This window comes from Halictus rubicundus, chromosome 2 (genome assembly GCF_050948215.1).
Source record: "Halictus rubicundus isolate RS-2024b chromosome 2, iyHalRubi1_principal, whole genome shotgun sequence".
Lineage (NCBI taxonomy): Eukaryota > Metazoa > Arthropoda > Insecta > Hymenoptera > Halictidae > Halictus > Halictus rubicundus.
Genome location: NC_135150.1, coordinates 28,822,491 through 28,838,218, shown reverse-complemented (window position 1 = coordinate 28,838,218; position 15,728 = coordinate 28,822,491). Strand labels below are relative to the sequence as shown.

General features: G+C 41.0%; 1 protein-coding gene across 1 annotated transcript in view; it reads right to left on the bottom strand.

The window, feature by feature from the left end:
* The window catches only part of LOC143365895 (synaptic vesicle 2-related protein), a 358,886-nt gene that overhangs the window by 68,484 nt on the left and 274,674 nt on the right, over nucleotides 1-15,728 (bottom strand). The window lies entirely within an intron of this gene.

Here is a 15,728-nt window from a genome sequence, read left to right as displayed (position 1 = left end):
GACATTTCATACAAGTATACAGGATGATGTAAATAATCCTTAACTTTCAACATTAAACATTCTTCCGGCTATTGTTTGCAAGAGACAATGGTGCATGAATTATTTTTAATTTCATTACGGTTTAATTCTGTGCCATGAATTACATCATTTTCGTTTTCGTTGACACCTTTATCCATGTATCGATTCGAAGATTGCTTAAACAAATTGCAGATTAAGAATATTTATGATATTTTTTACCATTATTAGTGTAGAAATTCTTGCAATAGGTTTAAGTATTTCGAGGACATAATTGCTCTATTTCAATTGCTCCATTTCCGACGATTAACTCATGAATGATGGAATTTGGGTTAATTTTTACCCAGCGTTCAAAAATGTTATGTAACTTTTTATCATCTAGCAGCCACAGTATCATGTATTTTTTAATGGCTCCGTAAAACGCATGGCTGCGTTTTCAATTACAACGTTTCTTTAATTACATCTATTTAATTATAATGTTTGAATTATAACGGCGGAACTAAGAAACCGATGGAAACGAGTTTCTAGGTACTTATAGCGAAAACAAGAGTATCGAATAAAAACGATTTATGTTGCAATCGTTTTAAACGAAAGCAATGATTTGTATCAGGGGAAAGTTGAAAAATTTGACCCTGGAAAGGATTGAAAGTCCTAAACGACGAACAACTCTAAAAACAAATCTGAAATGGACAACCAGCGATTTACCGATCGTCGATTTCCTGTGAGCCGTATACCTCTCTCAAGCTGCATATCTATGCTCGTTCGAAGCGTACAAGGGATAAAAATGCAAGATGGACTGGCAGGTATCCAAGAGCCGATCCGAAGAGAAAATAAGATTGCTCGGCTGAAGGAAGATTCGATTCGGGGGTATCAGCCGGTGGATCGGCCGGTGGATCGCGTATCGATCGGCTGGCAAGGATCCAGGGGCCTCCGGCAGGTCGCGCCTCCACCGGCCGCGGTCCCAAGCATCTCCGGGCCCCTGACTCCCATTCACCGAGAGTCTGACGTCACTGGAGGCAGCCGAGGTCCCGGTAAAGGCGACCGTTAGCCGGTAGCGTCCGCAGAGGCAGAACTCGATCCTCCGGCATGGCAGCGAATCTGGCATCTGGTTGCGTCACGCGCCGATACAAGCGAACGAGTACACGGACGATGGCTGTGAACGGGTCCCCGTTGCTTGCACCCAGCGCACCTCGGATCATCCGAGTCCCTGTCTTGTGTGTCTGCCAGTCCTTGACGCAGGCCTCGATCTCGGCGAAAGATGAGCAAACCCAAGATCCGTGAGAGATTCGTCGTGCTTCCTCGAACGAGAGCCGATCGGAGCCGAGCCGAGCGCGCACCGAGCAGTTCGATCGTTTCTCGAACGGTATTGCGCTCGCCGCGCGGAATCTTCCTCGATCGATCTCTCCTGCCATGTTTCCTTTTCGTCGTTTCTTCCCTTCGACAGGCCCGCGACCAGAACACGCGAGTTTTCGCGCTGTCGAGGAAGCCGCGGCGAAGGCCATCGCCGGCGATCGATCGATCGCGTTTCCGCCTGATCCATGACCCCCGGTCCTGTCGAACAGATCGATAAACCGGCCGCGAGCGGCTCCCCTCGATCCTCTTCGCGCTCGTCCGTCGCTTCGCGTCGTCGGCAGCGCGATCGTTCGAGAAACTATGCATTTGTTGTCTCCTGCGTTGAGCAACTGCGTTTCGTGAACATGTTCGCGGAGTTTCATGTTGCTACCATGACAGCCATGACTATGGGGTAGTAGCTAATATTAATATGGTTGTTGCTAATATTGTGGGTACAGAGCTCGCCCATTTTTTTTAAATCTTGAGATATTTATCGCAATCCGTTTTAACCAATATGATTAATATTGTTAGTATTATTAACAATTATTATTGGTATTACGCTTCGCAAAAACTGACAGATTTTCACCTTAAATATTGAAGAAGTGCTTCGAGTGGACATAGCCAGTTAGGATGGGTACAATTATGAGGATGATAGATCCAGACGCTGCAGCAAGGTTCTGTTCCCTCATCAATTAAATTTAGCGGATCGTTAATTCCCGAGTATAATGAGACGAGGAAAGGGGACCTCAAGAGCGCCATTAGATTTGTTCTACCGAGAAAATGCAATTTCCGTGACGCAAGGACAACGGGGACAGAATACGCCGCGCTGTTGCCATATACCATGTCTAACAAGTAATTTGTTACTGCAACGAACGTAAACCGCACAGGGATGCACGCTCAAAAGCAGCGATACGACATTAACAAATTAATCCTCTCGCGGTGGAATAAAATTACACAGAGCAAACATTTTATCCTGATCGTAGCAACAGTCTTTTACTAATATATTCTTACTGTTTCCGAATCAGAATAATTCTACCACGCTGCAAAATACTATAAGCAAGGGAATAATATTTTTAATATCTGTGCATGGACATGTCCCTTTTCAGGTTGCATTTTGAATCACAGTTTCAAAATCATTATCGCTGAAACCCGAGGGACACGCCTAGAACACGTACGTCTAATTTGCGAAAAGCAGAAGATTTTCCGAACGACCGAATATTTTCGCATGGTTCCGGATTTTTTCGGGACAATCGATCTCTCGGAGGAATCGGCGAAGACGGACACTGCGAATTCTGTGCGTAGATCCGGCGATCTCGCGTGTCGATCGAGGGGAGGTTCGTAAAAAATCGTCCGCGCGCAACGATCGCCGGATAAAATTCTAACGGAGCCTCGGCGCTGATCGGGCAACCTTGACAGTCTCGGTAAACGTGGAAACATTGTTAAGGTTTCTCTCGATACTTTCACTTTCCTTCCTCCTTTTTCGCGGCAAGTGCACGGGGCCGTTGCAAAGGATCGGCGGACACGTGCTTGCTTCCACGCTTAGACGATCTAACGGTAAACCCCGGCGGATTTCGTTTCCATCGCCGCGCCGCACCGCGCCGTCGAAATCGGCTCGAGCCACCAGACCGTTATTGACCCTTCTTTTCGCCTGGTTCTTCTCTACAGGGTGTTCTCCGGGCTCTTGGCGCGACGCACAGTGGCCGAAAATGCCATTTTCACGCTCTAAAATCATAACTTCTAAACCATTGGAGATCATTGAACGAATAGGTAAAAAGGTAACATTTATAGCTTCAAATTGCAACGAAAATCAATTTGAATTTACACGGTGTTTATTGATCACACAGCTTTTAAACAGATCGTAGAATAAGTGGAGTGAATATACCTGTTCTTCTGCATCGATATTCCTCAAGTAAATCTGTAATTTCTGGTAGATTTGTTGCAAGTTGTCGCAAATGAATTTTTTGCATTGTTTCGTCAACTAATCGTAGTTTATCAGAGTATAGTCGGTGCAAGGTTCTATTAGGTTCCGGCTGAGATGTGCATGTTTATTTTCGAGCGCCGATACCGCGTTTTCGCCCACTGTACGTACAGCACGATGTAATTAGGTTATTCGTCGCAAGATTGCAATGGAGGAATTTTCATATTCTGTCGGCGTTATTGTTGATACCAAATCGTGGACATGTTTTTTCTTTTATTTACTGAACGCTTTGCACATTTTTACACTAGACGTACTGTTACGCGTCCTGAGCCCTTAGCCTGTTTGGCTTTTCTTAATAATAAATTAACTTGTACAAACATACATACAAGACGAACTTGTCATAACTTAAACGACACATAGATAGGTAACCAATCTTTATATGTATTTCCAACATGCAACCTGTTCCATTTTGGGGAATATAAAAGGTGGTGTTAAAGTTTTGTTCGCTTGTTTACTGTTCATTACGCTCCTCCATAACATTGACAAGGTACCGCTACTGACCCCTCCCCCCTCCCTTTCAGAAGGGAGCAAAGGGGATTCTCTTCGCTCTCTTAATTGCCGGTATGGTTTAATAACAGCGGCCACTCCTTATGAACGTCGTCATTTACACTGCGACGCGTGACATTTCATCCTTATAATTATATCCAATTCGTTTTTTCAAGTTATAATTATCCTCATTTTAGTTTGATTCCTCTGCTTGTCGCTGTGGGCTTAAGTAATGTAATAATATCGCGTACCGTTGTCATTGTGATTCACTCTAGACAGTGCTTATGCGATTGATTGGATTGTGTGTATTTATGATAATCGCCATGTTCATTGGTTACTTTATGAAAGTCAGTATAAGTGAATTTCTTTCGTTCACAAGAAGATACTGCCTTGTTAAAGTATAGTCACTATTTTATTTATTGATTTGCACGTTCTATAGGTGCAAACAGTTCGTAGTACTCGATCGTTAATCCCTCTCCAACGAGGGGGCGGGATATTTTTTTTTTTTTTTTTTTAAGTGGATCCAAAAATGATTTGAAAAGGTGATAGCTAACGATAGAAAATACTTTGAATAGATTATTCCCCATTATTCTATCCAAACGGGGAATTTTGATTCAGCAATAGAACGACGGAGACTTATTCGAGCACTTAATGTTTCCGTTCTCGCGTCGATACGTCGCGTTCCGGTGCCATTAAAGCGTCAAAGGGTTTAATTATCGGCCGGGAAGCACTTTAAATATCCACATCCTCGGCTCCGGTAGCCAGGGCCCAGTTTCCCATGGAATTCTCTCTGGCAGCCACCACGGGTTTCCTTTGACGAGTCGAAATTCTAGCGTGTCGAGGTATCGTATTCATAAGGCGCGTATATTAATGGACGCGCGGCGGTGCACGTGCAACACATAAACCACTTCCTTGACAAGACCCAGTTTCGATGTCTTTCGCGCACGTCGGTGCTTAATTATACCGAAGGAGCACTTACACGGGTGCAGAACGCGACAGCGTTCACGAAATCTGCACGAAAGAAAAGCGGAGGAAGAAGGAAGCGAGGAGGCTTCGTCCTCCTTGTCTTCTTTCGGTCCATCGGTAATCGATGCCGGTGATTTTTCTGACGAGCAGTCGTTTCAGGACTCGAGAACTCACCTGAAGGGCCAGGACGGGAAGTAACAGGAAGCCTCTTCGTTTCTTCACATTTTCCGTTGGAACCGCATTTTTAATATTTATTTTTTACCGGATTTTTCGTATTAATATTTGTAACGTCGAGAATATTTTACGTGGTATATTTGCGATCGAGAGATCTCGTTCTTTTGGCGAAAGCACCGAAGGGAGACGGTGCAGGTCGAATTTTCACGGGGTGCGCTCGGGCCCTCGCGGCCGTTAATAAAAGTCATAAACACTTAGTCGCGAAGTGCATCCATTATCCGTGTTTAATACCATACCGTGCGGCCGTGAAAAGATATTGAAATCGACAGTCCCGGAACGCGGTGTAATGGACGCTTAAGAGCGCGCTGAAATTGCAGGTTGCGCGAAATCGGTCCTCCCGATGATTTATTGCCGCCGCCATGTTTTTCGGCGCTTTTACGGCCTTTGGCGAGGACGAGTGACGTCTGTATCGCGATCCACGTATAACCGAACCCTTCCTTCCGGCAGGCTTTACAAGCGTTCCGATTTTCCGCGGACAATTTTCGAAACCGAGAATCACCGACAAAAATCCGTGCAATTAACAACGGCCTCACTAATCAACCTGTTAATTGGAGAAACGCGTATCAAGTACGTTTATTGTCGAACGTGCCTATTTGTTTTAGAGAAACGTAAGCAATCCGTGAAAGCGTCACTAAAATGTTTACCAACATTATGCTTTTTTTAATGGTAAAGCGACGGAGCACTGAAGTCGGTTTAGAAAAATGTCTGGAGTGAATTTATTCGGATTTTTCTTAGACCTGCTGTTCGAATAAAGAGATTCGTTAGTTTTGTGTTTTATCGTTTATAGGGCCACCAGAAAATTGGAAACATTAACAATTTATAGACCGTGCAATTCGAGGTTGGGTGTAACTCGAACGCAATGCTGGCGCAGTCACGATTTTTCACCGTGTAATTCGAGACTTGGTGCAATTCGAGCACCGTTCTGTTCGAGGAATGCCTATAGCGATGCGCTTTATGTCCGTTCAACTGAATTGTCACAATTCGGTCTTCCTGTACCGTAAATTTTGCTACTCGCTACGGTCAGCGGTATCCCATAGCCAGCTGTATAAATAACAATCGTACCAACGAGATGTTGTTTAGTTCTGCTACCACTAATTGTAAGATTGCTTGACAAGCAACGTTGTCGCTCGCTTCGCTTACAACTATAAAAACCATTGAGGATTAACAAGTTGCACGGCGCGGAACAGATGGCTGATAAAAGCTAATTGTGGACGTTAAGTTAAGTAAGACTGACTAAAGATGTAATTCATTCCGTGTGTTTTTTCCTGAATAGAATTTACATTTAATCGCAGACGTCTGCGCGCGTCGACAAAAGCCGACTGATTATGGAAATTACAGCTTCGATTACAGTTTACTCGTGTAACGCGCGAATCTTTTATTTAACATTTTAAGCAAGATCATACGCGTCGCGACGGTGCCGAAACCCAAAAGGCAGATAATACGCACCGGTTGTTCTCTGTCCTTTGTTCGCCGTTAATTATACGTGATCGGGCGCGGTAGCAAAACTAGATCGACGGCGTGTGTAAAATGCCCGGTCTCGTGAATAATTAATCCCGATCGGCGGCAAACCCGACGTTGCTCGTGTCGTAAATTGCGACGGTTGCGACACGATGGGAAATTTCTGGTCGCGGTTATTATCTGAAAATCGATGGCTGCGTGTCGCAGCTTGTCATCTTGACGCCGCGCCGTGTTCGAACGGCTTCGTGTGTTGCCCCGGAGCCTTGTAATTAATAACGAGTTTGTAATTGAACAGGAAGTTGATTAAGCATCGTGTAATCATTTTATTCCATTAAACGCAATTAATGTATTAATGCGTGATTGCAATTTTTAGACTCTACTCGGTTAAAATCTTTTATCAAATCAGAAAAATGAGTATTTGACGGTATTCATTTTTTCTGATTATTGATCACGAAAAATAGTTACCTCGGAAGAAATATGAGAATTGTAAGAGCTCTATGAATAATTCTTGCCTCAAGATGGCGGAGAGAGCAACGTCCGAAGATTTTCGATTGTCTAAACGTAGATTGGACTGTCATTTTTTTACATGCGGTTTTAATTGGCTAAGAGAAAGTAGCCACGGAGTTGCAAATCAGGCGAGCATGGCAAGTATCCAAGTAGTAGAGCACCTTTTCGGTGACACAAAGTTGTTGAACACTCGTGACGCGTGAAATCGGAAATACGGGCCGTTGCTCTTTCTGTCATCCCGGAGAACGAGTGTCAAAAATGTTGACAGATTTTTTATAGAAAGAATGGAGAATAATTTCGAATTTAAATGACTAGTAGCCGTCGAAAAAATAATTTTTTAATTTATGCTCCGCAACTGTTTAAACGAATTGACGAAACGCACACCATTTTATTTGTAGCTGAACATTTTTTCATGCCTGTCATATCTAAAAGAAGATAAAATAAATATTCGAAAGGCAGCATAAATTGTGCGCATAAGATTAAAGTCACGCTTTACTATCTTCGATTATTAATTAGTAGACTGCGGATTTTATGACAAAGTTGAATAGGTGGAATACAAAATTGTGAGGGTGTTAAAATCTTTAGAAAGTTGAAGATATTAACAAATTAGAGAATATCGCTACATTATTTCCGACCAATTAAAATTCTCACAAGAAAAAGTACATTTTCATTGCAATTATATTCCCGACAATGGACTTGGAAAATGTGTATTTTACATAAAGATCGGCAGTCTATTACTCAGCAAAAAGGACAACTGAACCGTCTACACAGTTAAATTAGTGTGTGGTCCAAATCTTTTTGTGACACGCGGAGGATGCGTTAATAGGTATCGGATTTGCAGTCCAAGTAGATTACATTTAAAAGTCTATCATTAAGGATTGCTTCGGACATAAATTAAACGGAAATTCTTTCAACTTCGAGAGTTATTATCGCGCAATCGGATGTGATATAATCGGTTTGATAAAGAAAGTATGACGAACTGCATCATTACTCTGTCGAACGATGGTACACGCCAGTTCCTAGAAAATCCAGTTTGGCACAGTCTTTAATGCGAGAAACGTATTCACAGGAATTATACGTAACCATAAATCCTGCTAACCCTCCACCGCTAAAATCCTGCTTGTTCCGACCTAAATAGATTTTTATATAAATAATTATTTGCTGTTCTTTTTTTGCCTTTTATAGTTTTCTATGCCTCCTTCGTAACAACTCTGGAGCTTGTTAAAACAGGTAAAAAAGAGTCTAAGAGTCAAGTAAGTAGAAGAGAACAAATTAAATATAATCATCAGCAGCTCAATATGTTTATTTATTTTGAATCACTTGTTATGTAAAAGTTTAGCTGAATTCATTATTAATGTATCGCTACTATATTAGAATAATATTTTTTTCCTACGATACAAATTGTCTGCCATGTCACCCACATACAGGTGACTGAATTATTTGTTCAGATTGAAAAATTCATTTTTACACTAATATATTCATTATACGAAATTTGGTTAAAATCTAGGAAATTTTATCACTTAAATTTTTATTTTTTTAAATACATTACTTTAATTTTGTGGAATATTTTGCTGCTTTGACGGTTAAAGTGTTAATCGACTTTCAACGTTCGTTCCTAACATAAACAATTTCACATTTAATCGCGCAAAGGACGAAGTGTCAACAAGAAGTACAGGGTCATTAATTGGGCCATTTACTTTGCCCATTTCGATAGTAAATGCATAAAATTCCGTGGTCTACTGATTACGTGTTCGTGATTGAAAAGTCACCGAGTTAAAAGGTTGAGGTGTTCCAGAACTGCTTCGATCGTACCCTTAACAGCGTGTTCCCGCTAATGATAGCCGGCCGAACACGCTTTCGAGTAAATCCGCTCGTTTTTATAATTGCCGGTGGGTTGCGAACCTCACGCTTGTTTCGCGATCCGATGATACTGATAAAGTCTGCGAGTGAGAGCCGCTCGCTTTGTTCCTGTCGTGTCCGAGGCGGCGAATATTTCCTCTCAGTCGTCACCCGTTCGTTTCATAAATCCCGCTCTCGCCCCGTGTTCTCACCTGTTCCACGCTAAATATGAATATTATCGGGCCTGTCGCGCCTCTAGATTCCCGCCGATAAAGCCCGAGTTTTTGTTCGCGCTGCCTGCCTCGCGCCGCGGCTTGATTTGCATTCGGGACAGAAACCGCGACAAGCCGCAAAACCAGCCGGCGACAAACGTAATCTTTGCAACAGCGTAATCCCGGTGTCCTGCGCGAACCACCACCGTAGTCACGGCGCACCCGTAATTATGTTTACAACTGTGCACTTTACGCGGTACACATGTACGCTCATTCCGCGCCGGGGTACACGCTCGCGAAATTTTTCCGCGCGCACCGTAATTACACGCCCGTAACCGGCCCGAGACCCATCTAATGTTACGTTCCTCTATCGGATCTGCACGTCCCCGGAAAATCTCGATATCGGAGACTTTTTTTTCTCTGCTGAAACGCGAGGCTCCTGTTATTGGCGGAATCGACATACAGTCGGTCCGAAGAGTTTCCATATACACTTTAAAAACTTTTTAAAAAGTGGGTCACATGATTTGAGCTTTCCTAAGAATTTTGTGTAGAGAAGTGTAGAGAAATTTTCAAGACAATTCTAGTAGATATTGATTTGAAAACTTTTTCATCTCAGTCTCTAACGAAAGTTTAAGAAATACGTTTACGATCTGTGTCAATTCTACATTCTGAAAATTTCATCAATGTTGTAAATTTCTACCGTAGATCCATATAAAAAAGTTGTAAAAGACGACTTTATGCAATTTTTCCAAAGATTTCGTTTTTGTACATCAGCTGGTAAATTAATTCTCCTCATATCTCAAAAAATCTCGAGTCGTGTGAACTCATTTTAAACATGTTATTTTATTTTAAAGTGTGTACGATGACTTTTGTGGCCGACTGTACTTGCGGAGACTCTTGATTTAGGGCAATAACGTGTGTCACGTGTGGCAGGTGATTTTTCTCTTTTTTTGTTCTGTTGCATGCTGAGCAAATTTGTAACTGAGGAGATTAATTTAGAAAGTTGGAGTAACGAGGTTTTTTTTGTAGTTTTTCGTTGCTTGATCATTTCATTCCAATCGCCTTCACGGAATTCCGTGTCCATTGTAAATCTACGGCGTCTCTGAATTCGCATTTTTAAGATTCCATTCATATAAAGACGAATTACATTGGAAGATGATATTTTTTATTTGATAGAAATGTGCATTTCAATTTTGACGAAATTGGCATTTTCATGGATTTGACTTGGTAGACAGGTTAAAAAGAATTTTTTTCCCAACCTCACCTGGCGAGATGTTTGTTGGTGCTTTCTAAAGAAGAAGCGGAGTACGTCATTGTAAATAATATAAACGATTATTTAATAACGGATTTGTAGGACCGTCCCTGAATTCCACAGTACCTTTCGAATTGTCAGTACCCCCTCAGCGGATAGTTTATTTGCTTTTTATTGAGAACGTTCTTGAAACTTCTAAACCGATGGTAATCTGCAGAAGTAGGGTGACTAAGATGGATGAAGAATGGTGAAGGAACTTCGTAGCCCCATTGTTGTGATTTTTCAGAGGCCTCCATTGCGACATGCAGTCTTGCGTTATCATGGAGCACTACCAGCCCTTGACATCTTACAACTGTCTATAGAGCAGCCAGCTTTAATAAATCATACAGTTGTTTCTATAACGGGTTCTTCTTTTAACTCTCGTGCACCGTATTCTTCGATTTTTCTGCTCGAAACAGGCACAAATTGTACGTACTTCTTCTTGAATAAATCCAACAGAAAGAATATTCAATTATAATTCCTTATTATTCCTATAATTTCATTTCAGTAAGTTAAATGTAGCAAATATTCCAGAGAAGGTAAAATTTAAATTATATATTTTTACAATCAAGAGAATGGAAGCATAATACAACCAAGCAGCCAAGAAACATTATGTATACAATTTACATAAATTTTGTACGATGAAATACTTAATAATATGTTAATACTGATTAGGAAATTTCGTTAGAAACATATGCAAACAAATCGACGTTCTTACAATTTTGATCGATGATCCACATATTGCAAATATTTGTAAAGACAGAAAATTTCAATTATACATTCAGTATCTTAGAATTTTAAGTGCAAAAGCTCGTTATGCATTCTTTGGAAAATTGTATTTGTCCAAAAGCAGTATCGATAAGCGGTAGGAAAATATTCAGGATTTTCAAGAACATTTCAAGACAGTAATGTTTTTATATTACGGGAGTGGGAGTATGATAAAACGAAGTATCGAGAAACTTCGCGCGTACAATGCAGATAAATTTTGCGCGATAACATAGCGAATAATATGCAAATAGCACTCCGGATTGGGTGATTTCGACGCACGGTAATAGCAGTGTCGCCGGGCCAGTGATTTCAACGCCTGGTAACGCGTAGCATCATCGTTGGCCGAGTGACTTCAATGCGTGGTAATGGCGTCACTCTTGAAAGTATTCGCATCTTTCCATTTCTCCTTGTTTAACACCGTCACTACCACCGTCTGTCTCACTGCTTACCTGCAATGTTAACATGTCTTATTAAAACTAACCTACCATCTTTATGAAACATCAAAACAATTCAGCAGAAGAAACACTTTCCGAATATTACACCGCGTACTATGACTCGAAACAACAAAGAGAACTTGTAAACGTCACGTACAGTGGATCCAAAAAGTATTTAAACATTTCTGCTCCTTGAAAAATTGTCTATATTTAAATAATGCCAATTTCGTAAAAATAAATAGTAGAACTATAACTCTTTCATTTTAAAGCCGGGAAATTGGAGATCCATTTTTCCTAAAAAAGGCTGCCCATTTAAACGGCTCCAAAAACTTTCAAAAAATTTTCCCAAAGATTTGGAAATTGCGGTCCCTTCAAGGTGTAACTTACGCTACTGTAGAGTTGGCAAAAATCATTCGGAGCTCGATAAGATGACTAAAAAAATCGTGCATCAATATTTTGGGTGTCATTGTAAAGAGGAAACTTCGATCCTTAAATGTATGATGGGTTTCAGTCAAGAAAAAATATTTTCAAAGTGTTTACGTGTTTATAATGCGTCCAAATTTTTTAGGAAATGATCACGGTTTAATCTGAATCTGACATTTCCCACTATTTCTTGGATCGGCTGTACGCACGATAGTGGCAGCGAACGTGTTAAGTTCAGCTTAGTAAATTGTTTAGGCGCATTCCGAGCGAATTTGTTTCGTTGAAAAATGTGAATTTATGTATGATGTAAACGGTACACCGTGCACGTAAACCATTGTGCCGTGTTTTACTATTACAGGTTACAATATTTCAGTGTTACCGAAGGTCGCCGATGTTTGTTAGTGCTGAATCGAAAGTAAACTAGCGAAATCAGATCCAATGCGGATCCGGTGGAACGGGGGCAACATAATTCACAGGACGTGATTCAACCTTTGTACTCGAAGCACTATAGTTCGTAATCTTATATGATTTCACGGTTTTTGCTCGGAGTTATTAGACACAACGGTCTGCTCTCAATCGGAACAAAGATAATTGATAGCTAGTTTACGATACCTTGTCATTACTCATATTTTTATGATTTTACGTCATGTTCAAATTCGTTGCGACGCGGTGGGTAAAAAGTTATGTTCGTAATAATACGTTCGTGAACTTGTTCTTAGTATTTCAACGTCTTGGTCTAGCGTCGACTTTGTGCATATATTTTTAGCAACTACAGTGACTTGGCGTTTTAGTAAGTATATTTTCTTCGTTGTTAGTGTACAGCGAAAGTTAACTTTGTACTTTTCATAGCAGAGTTAGGCAGAATGTAATCCGACTAGAAGTTGCTTTCTATAATTCACGCATGGAACTTGCTGTAATTAGGTCAATTGTGGATCGGTCATAATTAACAATCGTAGAAAGTAACTTGCAACTAAATTAACTATTACATCTTAATTGCCTTGAAAATCGTGCCGTCAGCGGACCGCGAATTTTTATGCAAACGCGAATGTGTACGAGCTAATGTAGGATCACTTGGGTAGAAAACTATGGGTTTGCATAAATAAATTCATCAGAATATACAAAAGACGACAGTTCGAAATGGGTGTAATTTCAATCAGTAGAAAGATTGACACATAGTTTGAGATTTACAAAGACCATAAAAGAGAGAATTAAATACCGATTTGGTTCCCGTGTCCTGCAATTAATGCAAACAATTTTACAATAAAGATCCGCAGTCCCGCGATCAATATCGTCAGGGGTTAGTATGACACACTAGCACAGCTTAGGACCCGTGAAAGCTTGAAATGCAACGTTCTCTCGCGCTATCTAGCGATCCGACTTTCCTTTGCAGCCGCGTGTATGCCAAGCAGCAGACAATGTTAATTCAAAAACCATTAACAGAATCATCGACGGGGCAACATTATTCGCGCGAAAGCGTGCAGACAGTAATTAATGCATCTCGCGGTTCCACTGACGGATCTTCACGAGTGCGGACCTATCATCGCGGAGTGCCGTCGTTTCCACGTTCTCCGTAGCAAACGTGATCGAAACAACGAAAAAGAAAACTATGACGATTTAATGCGTTAGGCCGTCCTGATTCGAGGAACGCGATAAAGGTCGCTACGGATTCGTTTCGAGCGAAGGACCCGCAGCGATACGTGACCAGAGAAAAATCGTGCATCCTCGATCCTCTGGATCGTCTGGATCGGAGTCGCCAGATCAGGGGAATAGGCTCGAATCGAGGGGAAAAAGTTACACTCCCTCTGCTACCGGATTGGTCACGTGACATTGTGACGCAAGAGTGGGGGAATAGTAGAAGGGGAAATTTAGAGCGGGGAGACGAGTCTTAATCTGGCGACTCTGGTCTGGATCTATGGGTTTCTCCTAGATCCCCCTGATTCAACCACCGTTAGCCCGGATATTGTTTTCCTAATAAATACGCTCGCCGCGCCGGTTGGTAATTATTTTCGCGAACGGTAGCGGGTCGTGATTAAACATCGCCGGCCTAGGCTGCTGGAATATCGAGCTTTAATTCCATTTAATCCGGGGCCACGATTGTAATTAACATAACGGGAGTCTTGGCACAATGGCGTCCTCGCGGCCAAGTTATTAGGCGTAAGGGCAGGTTCGGTCGTTCTTTTCTTGCATCTATAAGATTCAAAGTTGTTTATTTAATGTTTCGACAAACTTATATATAGACTGTGGATTTTTATGCGAAAACGGAGGCGACATAGACATGAAAATGATACCACAGCATTTTTGAATTCGTTAAAAACCGTCAGATCTGTCCTTTAGTATGAAACATTCCGCGAAGAAGTGTTCCCTAAGTTGACAATTCGGTGTTTCTCTCGCTCTCGCCGGAGCTATTGCCTTCTGTCTTTGAACTCGACGGCTAATTAGCCTCGACTCCGCGTGATTTATCGATCGAAGACCGTATAATTACCGAGGGATGCAGGCGCTAACTTATCGGAGAGAGCCGTATACCGATCGTAAAGACGGATATCGTCGTGGCCCGCGGGTTTCCTAGGAATTTGTCAAGATCTCCATCGAGGATCGACCAAAAACGAAAAAGGGTGGAGAGATCGTTTACGTGGAGTATTTCCCGGCAGTCGGACGATCCGTTTGAAGCCGATCTTACAGGGTGGCCCGAAACTTTAGCGATCATTCCTTCCAAGTTGTTGTATGGAAAGAGATACTGTCTGACTTAATGGTCCATGAACGTCGACGAAGAGCAGTTCTGGTAGCAACAGGTCTGTACGTTTGATAGATATCACATTGATAATAATAATAATATGATTTTATTTGACAGTCACTGCAGAATCGTGACATAAAATATTCTTGTCGAACGAATTCATAACTCGATTTACAATGAACGTCGTTGAATTTAAGAGAACGTTGTCAATTTTAACAGGTACTGGCACATTGATTTTATTATTAACATTGAATTTATTCGGATTTTTAAAGGTTTTTATTGCAATATGTATTTCAATAAGGAATAAAGTTTGTTCAAAAACTTCTCGAGGAAACGTTTCCATAATATCTGTAATTGTAAAGCAATTTTGCAATTCCAGTGTTAAAATGTTGATAATAAAAAATGTTTGCACAAATTGTAAGATACAAGAGATTATTCAAACTATTCGAAGGGAAGTTACGTGTTTGTTTAATTTGTTTTTTCGAATTGACTTTGAAAATTTTTATTTCGCATAAACATCCACAGTCTAGTTATACGAGTACAATTTCTGTGACTTCAACTCATGTGCATTAGATAAAAAAGAATTTATTTGTAACTCCCATGCACTTTAGCTTGCAAGAAACATGGCGTCAGCTTATCACAGTCGCTATTGGTCGATGTAACGACCACCATGGCAATTTTTGTCCTGTTTCTCTCTAATGTCTATATTAACGTCGCATTAACGCGAACGTGCGTGGCCATTAGCGCGAATGACTTAGAGTAAATCATAGATCTTACGATAAATATTTGTAACAGACTGCGGATTTTTATGCAAAATGAAAGCTGTCCAAGTTAATCGTAAGAAACAGGAATTATATAAAAATGTACTTTTTCTTATGTATGTACATTTTGATGAGCCGAAAATACCATAATGGTGCTCTTGAAATTTTCCTAATGTCTTCGCAGTTTACAATTTTGCAATTTCTTCAATTTTCCTAATGTCTTTCAGAGGTTTTAAATTTTCGTCATGTCTTCACAGTTTTCTACTTTATCGATACAGTTTTGTCACAAGTGC